At 41.0% G+C, this 10,093-nt stretch overlaps 1 long non-coding RNA gene across 2 annotated transcripts in view; it reads right to left on the bottom strand.

The window, feature by feature from the left end:
* Window positions 1-3,165: 3,165 nt before the first annotated feature.
* The window catches only part of LOC143837868 (uncharacterized), a 62,653-nt gene continuing 55,725 nt past the window's right edge, over window positions 3,166-10,093 (bottom strand). For both annotated transcript variants that reach the window (XR_013231127.1, XR_013231129.1), the window contains 2 exons: window positions 7,080-7,212; window positions 3,166-5,567 (listed from right to left, as the gene is read on the bottom strand). This is a non-coding gene — a long non-coding RNA (uncharacterized LOC143837868). The remainder of the gene's footprint in view (window positions 5,568-7,079; window positions 7,213-10,093) is intronic.

The raw sequence follows: 10,093 nt of genomic DNA, 5'->3' as shown, positions 1-10,093 counted from the left end.
CCAGCAGAATGTTCCTTGCACTGCAGGGAAGCATTGCTCTTAGTGGAAAAGAAACTTGAGCTTCAACTCATAGTAGTATTATTTGATAAACTGTAGTTGGTATATCTGAATGTAACAAATGACTAATTATATATAATTATAATTATATATAATTATATAAAAATTAGAATATTTATAATTAGTGGCTGTGACTTACTGTGGCTGCCATTGATGCAGCAGGTGGCCGGAAGCCTGATGAGCTCTCGGGGCGTTGGGACGCATGCCACTGTGCTGCACAGCATGAATAGGAGGCGGGGCTGTGGGTGCCTATATAGGTACCACTTACGCCTGCTCCAGCCTTTCTGAGTCTCGGCAGCTGAACAGCTTCCCTCCCTCCCGATGTTTGGGGTTTAGTGTAAGAGTTGCAGTTGTGTTGTTTAATTGTCACAGGTGATTTAAGCACGGTAGGAGCCTGTTGGCGGGGAGTCCAGTTTGTACACTGGACTCCCTGGTGGTTGGGGGTCTCCTTAAAGAGTGTGGCCTACCTGGCTGGTAGGCCAGGGGGTTGTAGCCATGTGACCTACAGGGTCCAAAGTGAGGTGGACACCTGGGTGTAAACTGCACTGAGCTTTTATTCCAACCTCAGATCGATTCAGTCCCTGCCCTCTACACAGAATGCGATTTCTGTTTGGATTTTGGGCGATTTTAATTTTTCTTCTGCAGCAAGAAGGATTGATCCGGAGTGACCCTACCTTTATTGTGCAATATCTCAGACTGCTTTTAAACCTGAATATCCAGCTTGGGAAAGAAAGCTCCGGTTTGGGAAAGAAAGCTCAGTGGTAGAGAACCTCTGATAGGCTACACCTGGTCATGTGACACGCTTGCCTTAAAGGAGAAGCCCCTAATTTCTCTCAACTTCTGTCGGTCCGGGATTTTTCCTCCCTCCTCTGCCTTTTTTGATCCTCTCCCCCTCCCCTCGAAGAAAAGAAAGAGGCTCCCTGTCTGGCTCCTCTCCCCCCCCCCCCCCGTTCAAGAAAAGAAAGAAAGAGGCTTGGCTCCCCCCCCCTCTTCTGAACTACCCTAACCACGTGCAGAAGACTTTCCTGTTTCAATGGGGGTGGGAGGAAGAATCGAGTTCAAAGCGATCTGAATTCAACAGGATTGACAATGGAATAAAGAAAGTAAGTGCAGACTCTGCCCTGGTGGACCCCGATCTGGTCGCTTCCCGGTGAGGGATTCTGGACATAGAGGACCTGCTTTCCTGGCTGGGATGGAGTGGGTCCCAGGCACCCAAGAACCTCAGGTTGAGCAGCTGGATGGCTGGGGTCAGACTACTTACTGTGCAGGGCCAACACTTTGGAGGGTTGCATACCAATAAAACAGTTGCAGCCATATTTATGCCAATAGAATGAGTTGTCTCTTCACTGGCAGAACTGCCACCCTGCTAATCAATTTCTGTAGTACCGTTTCATATGTAAGAACTTAGGCTTGTTTATTATAAGAAAAAAATTTAAAAGATGCTAAATTCTGGCAAAAGACATGAAAGCTGGCCCTAAGGTAAGCGGGGGGGGGGGGGTAATTCTAGTTTTTAATTATGTTATGATCAGGAAACCAACCAGGGAGGTGACTGGATGATTAGATGACAAAGATGTGAAAGGATAAGTTGAAGACGCACATGGAAACTGTGGAGAATCTAAGTGTGTGAACAATATTGGACTGAAATCATCTCCTGAATCAGGGGAAGGCATTTGACATTCTAATTTACTCAAGGAACATCCAAATGATATGCCAGATAGAGTATCAAGTCTTCAATCAGTGAGAAGAGCCTCTTCCTCTGCCCAGCTACATTTTCCTCAGAATAACTGGAGAGAGAGAAACCACATTCAAAATGAGCTTGTCCACTCTCTTGCACCAGTCAACCTTTTCCCCCCATGTTCTGTGCACTGATTTATGTGAAAAAGGTAAGAGAGAAATCTGATGAGATAATAATAATGTGATATAGAAATTGAATAGATATAAAAAAACTGGTGAGATCCTGTCTAAAACATCTACCAGCACAAGCAGAGTTTGGTAGATCTACAATTCTTCCAAAACCATTTCTAGGGTTTCCCCATGCCCCAACAGAAGCACTGGGAGAGAGGAGGGGAATCAGCCTGCAGGGGAAAGTTGCACTTTGGCAGATAGTCATCCCAGTGAGCATGTATGCAGTTATGGGATGGTATAACAAGGCACTTTCTTTTTAAAATGACAGGGATGCTGCTACTAGCAACGCAAGGATATTCTAATCCCTTCTTTATAAATGCAGAGCATTACTGGTAGCTGAATAAAAGCTGAAGTAAATTTGTTCAGTCTGACATGGGATATTTGGGTTTTTTTAGTAGGTTGTCTGTGGTTAAGGGTTAGCAATCAAGAGAGTGTAATTTGAAGCACAGAATAAATATGTGTAATCATTATGAAAGTTTAAAAACAAGATCCCATTCACAGTCTCCAACTAAGCCTCTGTAACTTTTATTTCCTTTCTAAGGGACAGAAGCTCAGTAAAGCACTGAAGCGGAATAAAAATGATGATGATTTTTTTCAATGGACTCATTGTAGGAATCAAGAATCAAGCTAGCCTTTATTATCATGGTTAAAGGACATTTGTGTACTGGGCCTGCAACATGATTGGGAGACACTATGTCGCCAGGGAAAGTTTATATCTATTTCTTACTCACAATGTTGTCTCAAATGCTGTAACATGGAGGAAAAGGTTAAAATAACTTGGAATTATTCTCTTCCCTCCCCCCCCCGCAAAAAAAATTATGTCAGGAATTACCTCAGACCAAATGTGTCTTTGGCTTTTTGTTGTGTTTTAAAGAGCCTTTTTTGTGCTGCTGGAGTTTCAGCACTGTTGGATCCATGTCAGAAGTTGGTATTATTTCTGGCCGAAGTTCGGAAAACTCCCAGCTGATGTTGAAGGCAGCTTTATTGCCTTCTCTGGATCACAAAGGACCCCCTTCTTTTGGAAAAGAAAACTGTGTTTCCGGTATGAAATCACTGACTTTACACACACACATACAAATACACAAAGCGAGAGAGAACAAAGGAGGATGCTTTGCTTTATTTAAAATAGAAGCAGACAGAGGATCAGGAACTGGCAATGATCTGGCAGACAGTCAAAACATCAGTCACAGCTAGGCACGGCGGAGGGGGAAACTGTCCTCCCAGCTGCAAGGGCCGGGGGAGAACCGGTGTGGCTGAACAGGGAGCGTTTGTCAACAACTGGAAGCGTTTAAACAAAGCAACACATTTTTCATTGTCCCCTTTTCTAACTCTGGGAATTGCAGCAGGAGGCGTTGCTGCATTTCTACCAGGAGGGGGTTGCTGCTGTCTATCAATTGCATGAAGTGCAATTAGCATAAAGGACTTTCATCCATCTTTCAGTATCTTGACAAAAAAGAAAAGGGGTGAAAAACCCACTGATTAAGGAGAAGGAATACAAGCTAAATGAAGCAATAAATATTTTACAAAACTACATTAGAATTGCTTTGTGAGGTTATACCACATGTTTGATTAGTTCAAAGCCAGTACGGTACTGTGCTATGGTACAGTAGTTAGTGTGTTCAACCAGGAAGGGGAGACCTGAGTTCAAATTCTCTCTCAGCTATGAAGCTGACTGGGTGATCTTGGGCCTGATATTCTCCGAGGCTGTAACTATGCAGTACATGGTCTCTGTCTCCCCTCTCTGCCTGATGTTGTCTCCACTCAGGTTCTATAAACCAGATGTATGCTGACAATCTATGCTCAAAACTTTATTTCCACAGGGCCCAATTTGAATTGGGACCATGATGCTTAGAAAGAAGGAGATTAGGTTCCCCTGTGTGGTTTTCCTGACCTAAAATGGTTTCAAGCAGCCACTATTTGCAGTCTGTTTAAGTTTGCATGGTCAAAGGTGGGGAAAGCATTCCTTTCTTCCCACCAGTGGATCATGTGGCACTACACTGACCATTTCATAATTTCATGTGTACACACCCTGCTAGTGCCTATAAATCATTCCTTCATCCTTGTGCATTGTCTTGCTTTGCAAGTTTGTATCACAAATAGTATTGGGTGGGGAGGAAAATCTAAAATAGTTTTGCATGTGAGCACCAGCTAGCAGAATGCCACTGAGCAGTGTTGGAGTCAAGCAACATTCCTTACCATATAGCTAAAACAAAACACAAACTGGGTAGCATGAGAAGAATCTGTGGCACAATATCACGTTTTGGCAATTATGTACAGTTTTATCAAGTATGAGAATGATGGAAATATGATGTGCCATTCTCAGAAGGGCTGCAAACAAACAAGCAAACAAACAGAAAAAATGTGTGGGCTTAGAGGACTTTAGTACATTTATTTCTTAGCTAGTCACTGGGAATTCAGCTTTTAATGCCCATTAATAGATATGCCCACATCCCTTCAGGTGACTTTATATGGAGTGAACTAAGCCCTCTCTTCTGCTCTCTTTTCCCTGGTAAGTGATTTGAAGATTTTCACCAGAGAAGATGCAAGCTGGTATTTGAGCATTCTGTGAAGAAACCACAAAAGGGCCAATCCAGGAAAGATTAATGTTCCAGTGCTCAGTAGAAGTGTTGTATCATGTATTCCAATTTGGGGCTTGCAATTAAAATACATGAGAATTCAACATCTATTAACCTAGCAGTTTGTTTGGGCGTGTATAGCCCTTGTTATCCCAAAGGGTAAAATTGGTTATACCAGGATAATCAGTTTAGTGCAGCACTGAGCATTTTGGAAACCTGGGTTCAAATCTCCATTGTATCATAAATTCACTGGTTAGCTTTGGGCCCATCATACTCTCTGCTTAACGTAACTCCCATGATGGTTGGGTTCAAGAGGCCATATTGGTGAACAGAAGAGAAACAAGTATGCCTCCTTGATCTCGTTAGTGAAGGAGTTTTTAAACTATAGCAACTTGAGCCCTCTCCCTATTTTGTTTTAATTTTTTTCAGACCCCCAAAACTTTCCCTTATCCCTTAATAGCCCCTGCTGTTATTTTCCATAGACACATAGTGCCATATCTCTGTCTCCATGGAGAGGTCCCCTGCATGGAAAAACAGTAAACACCCATTCACTTTTACACTTGAAGTGTAATCTAAGAGAGATGACTGTCTTTGGGTTGTACCTTCTTGATGTCATTCAGCCAATTAGAGTTCATTGGGCTTAACTTTACGATCCCTTCAACCAATCAGTATGGTTTCTAGCTAGTGCTCTGAGGTCTGGAAGCTTGATGATCTCTAGCCCTTCAAAAGAGGGGAAAGCTCATTCCATCCCCTTCTCTCAAGATGAAGAGCCCTGACTCTTTCTCCTCCCACCTACCCCTTACTCTTTTATTTTTACTGCTCCTAGAGTGATTTACAGATATTTTACTACCTAGTTAAAGATCTCTTTGTTGATTAGCCATGTGAGTTTTAGTACATCATTGATAAATTAATTTGATAACTCTACATTTCTATAAGCATAAAATCAATTGTCTCTCTATGGCTTCATCCAAATCCTTTCCCGTCTCCTGTTCAACTGCAGAGACCCTGAAAGACAGGACTGGAGAGACCCTGAAAGAGAGAAAGAAAAGAAAACAAAGAATCACAGAATATATTCCAGTTCTACTTGTCTCAAAAGCTGATATAGTCTGGAAGTCTTGTTACTGGACTCAATTTTTGCTATTCTACTGCAGAATAATAGGTTACCAACCTGAAACTATCTTAAGGAGATGTATCTGTGAAACAGATTCCAGATAAATCAGCTCTTTTTGAAGGGGAATGTTATTGAAAGTTGAAAGGGCAATCCAACTCAAATGGTGCACATTTAAACTCCATGGGAGAGAAGTATATGTTTAAATCTTTCCTATAAAATAAATTTAAAAGGACTTAACTTCCATTGAATCTAGTATTGGAATTCAGCAAGTCCATGTATCATTAATTCTTTTAATTCAACATGACTTAAATAGTCTTAAGCAGCCTTCTTCTTCAGCTGTAGAGGTGAAGGATATACTTAGGAAACTATTAATTTTAATATTAAGTCCAATCCGGAGAAAATCATGCTTCAGTCTCTCTGAAATCAATATGACTTATGTGCTTAACTGTGAACTTAATCCCATTGATTTCAGTGGGATTTAGGCATGCCTCACTTTCTCTGAATTGCACTCACTGTCTAGGAATTTTTTTACTCTCAATAACCACACAGTATGAGGTCATGGTAAAAAAAATTTATAAGGGGGAAAGGATAGATTGTAGATCCTCAGCCGAAGCCATCTACTTCAGGGTACAGATATAGATGCTATTGTTCACTCTGTGATATAGATGTTTTGTGGTCACAAGGGAGAGGGTTCTGATACACTAGCATTGATTCAGTGCAATCCTAAAGAGAATAATGCCATTTTAAGCATATTGAATTCAATTTATTTAGAAGGGTGTAATGCTCCTAAAGACTGTATTCTTATAATGCCATCCTGACCTGGTGGGCCCAGACTAGCCTGATTTCATAAGATCTTGGAAGTTATTCAGGATCAGCCCTGATCAGTACTGTGATGGGACACCATCAAGGAAGTCCAGGTTCATAATACAGAAGTAGTCAATGTCAAACCACCTCTGAACATTTCTTGCCTTGAAAACCTACAGGGTCCTCATAAATTAACTGTGACCTGATGGCACTTTCTACCACCATTACCATCGTACAAACACGGTCTTGGGAATAAGACCCATTAAATAGACTTGAGTAGGATTCTAACAGGACAACTGTAAGCAGGTATATTCAAAAGCAAGAACTCCCAGGAAAGCATAATTGGGACTGCAGTCTATGTCAATCCAACCTAACATTGTTTTATTATCATAATGTTTGCTGTTCCCTTGCTCTGACTTTTCTCCATAACTATCATTTTGCAACATTATGCATGTATCAGTAAGTTGGCATTATCTCTTTCATGCATTGTGTATCTAAACACTGTAGAAACGGAACTAAACACTGTATAGCACGCATACAAAATACTAACAAACACTCTAGATTTTAAAAACAGACACCAACAAACACTGTCAAAAATAGAAAATAAAATCAAATGGAGCATTTACTTTTCTCTGCTCAGTTTTTGGTTTTGCAGTGATTCCTGAAGTGTTCTGTAATCCTCAGACATGCTATTTGTATGGTATCTGTTAGGATTGTAGCCATTGTGAGTGTAACACAAAGCCAGAATAGTAGAATTTCCTGGAATTTGTTAAGAAGACATAACATTGTAAAACAGACAATAGGTAGACTGGCCAGTTTTCCCCTCTAAATCCCCAATGTATTTTTTGTCTGAGTCAGTATAATAAAGGCTGACCCTTTTGCCTAATTTTTCAGACTGTTATCTCAAAGAAAAAATAATAATCGTGTGTACATGATGTACATTCTGATGATTGCATGAATATTTCCAGATATTTAATATTTGGGGCAGGGGGACACAAAGAATTACTGACAGGGCACAAATTTCACATGGAGGGGATATTAAGTCAACTCTGCCCCACAGACTTGTAATTTCCCAGTTTACTTTTCTGGAGAAAGGAAGAACTTCAAGCCATGGCTGCATTGTAAATGTTAATATGGTAATATAAATATTACAGACATAAGAATTTAAAATCATTTTTTGATACTAGGAAGCACTGGGGTGATGATAAAGCTATATTCTCATTCACTTACACATAGGTAAGCTAGCTTCTTCAGAACATATGCAATAAAGTTTTTAGACATGTTCAGAAGAATTAGGAGACCTGCTTACATATTTACTGTTTTCACCCCAATTCAGCTTCTTAGAGCTCAGTTATAAAAAGCAAGAATTCAGAAGAATCTTGGATTTCTATACGCCTTTCTATTTCACCTGTTTCTGTTTCTGCTGTTCTCTATATATTTGTTTCTTTTATGGCATTTTATACCATTTAGGTATTATACACCATGTATATAACAGTTCTATGCAACAGACACACTCATAAAGGCATTGATTTAGTAAAGGGGAAATGGGTGCAGGGAAACAAAATGAAGCAGAACTACTTGTATGGCTCAATTTGCATAAGGGAAAAAAACCCTTATGCAAATTGAGTTTCACAGGACCTGCAAAAAAAAGAAGAAAAAAAGAAAACCAGTTTCACAGGACCTGCAAGACAGAGTTCTTTCATTAGGCATATTATTGAGGCCAGTATGTCTGGAAGAATATCATTTGTGCCTCCTCAACTGGTTTGGGCTCTCCTTTACAGGAAACCAGCAAGCAAAGACTCCTTAACAATTTTAATGCATTTATGTATTTTTACTGGTTTTATTTCATAATGTTGTACACTGCCTCGAGATGACAGGTTCAAGAGCGGCAGCCTATAAATTTAATTGATAAATATATAATAAATAAAAACTAGAGACTGGGTCAAAGCAGTTTTCCCTCTATTGAATAAGGGAGGAGGGTTCCTTTTGACCAGGAGAGAGAGAGAGGGAATTATGCTGGAAATTATGTAACCTGCATGGAAAAAATCCATGGGGGACAAGGGTTGAAGTAAGGAGGGGAATTAGAACATATTGAGTGAAAAGATGGTGGGGTCAAGCTGAAACAAAGGGGCTGACAAATTTAGTAGCATTTCTAATATAAATGCACCTGCTTGTGCTCTAACTTCTGTTAACTGTTTCAGCATAGTGCAAGAAAGGCAAATTCTGCAAACCAAGTGCTTCTCAAGCATCTTTAAGCTGGAGCGACTTCTAAACTTTCTCTGCTTTCCATAGCTTACTTGTGATTTAACTCCATGCTGCTGTCCCCAGGCAAAACATTCTTGTTTCCTCCCAAGGCTTAAGGTAAGCATTACTGGACCTAATCCAGTTTGGAGGTTTCTATAATTGGGCCTGCCTGCTTACACCATCAATATCTCTTTCAAGGCCAGAGTAAAAAAAAAAAAAGGTAATTAGATCTGTCAAGAATCAGGAAGTGATCTTTTATGTCTCCTTATCTGTGGAAACACAGGTCACCAGAGTAGCTCACCAAACATTTTACCATGTACTTCAGGCAAAGTTATTAGTGCTTCAACCTGGTCCCAGAACACCTAGCCACAGTGATCTATGTGACAGTCACCTCCAGGCTGGATTACTGCACTTTAATCTAAGCAGGCCTTCCTTTATTTAGAAACAACCAGAGAGACCCATCAGCTGAAGAAGACAAGCAATATAAACAACTTGATGATGGCAATGTGCCAAAAGTTTATTGGTACTTGACTAAAGTGTCAAAACGAGCCCCAGGAACTATGCTTTGTTTTCAACCAATATAGTCTTCCTAAGTGACTCTTGTATTTTCTTTACTCTAATAATACCAGTTATAGGTTATTTCTTTGAATATATGTGTAATAGTATCACTTGGACCTTACAGGTTCATATAGTCTTCACAAGTGGAAAAAACCTACACAATAGTCTCCCTACAGAATGCAGTTGCTCTGGTCCTTATGAAGTCCGCGTAGAGAACTCACATACAACCTGTTCTTCGGCTGCCGAGCCCTACCCTGATGTTGCGGGCTTGGGGATCCACCCTCCTCTGGGTCACCCCAGTGCACGGGGTCTGCTCCCTGGACCCCCTTCCCAGCCGAGCTTTGCCCTGGCCAGAGGCGAGATGGCCACCGCCCAAACGGACCAAACGTCAACTGTGCTGGACCACCTGGCCTTGACTCTGGCTTTGAAAGAGATATGGATGGTGTAAGCAGAACTGTGCTCCATAGGTGGAGTCTCCCCCAGTGGAAGGGCCCTCAATCGGCCTGCCCTCCCCACCTGGTGAAAGTTCTCCCACCCCCAAGGGCTCCTCATCCTGGCCCCATCGCAAACAGCGCTTAGGTGCTATCGCGACTGGACAAAGTGGATAGAAATAACTTTTTTTACTCTATTGCCTATAATATTAGAATTCCGGGGCTCCCAAGGAAGCTGACAGGTATTAGATTCAGAACAAAAAACGGAAATATTCCTTTATTCAAATGCTACTTTACAACACATTATTTAGTTGTGCATTTCTTTGAGTATAAAGGTAAATGTATTGACTGTGCAGACACCGAGTCACATCTGACTCTTGGGGTGACGCCCTCCAGCGTTTTCTTGG

Source organism: Paroedura picta, chromosome 5 (assembly GCF_049243985.1).
Source record: "Paroedura picta isolate Pp20150507F chromosome 5, Ppicta_v3.0, whole genome shotgun sequence".
In the NCBI taxonomy this organism is placed as follows: domain Eukaryota; kingdom Metazoa; phylum Chordata; class Lepidosauria; order Squamata; family Gekkonidae; genus Paroedura; species Paroedura picta.
Note: the sequence above shows the minus strand (reverse complement) of the source record. Positions and strands in the feature narration are given on the sequence as shown.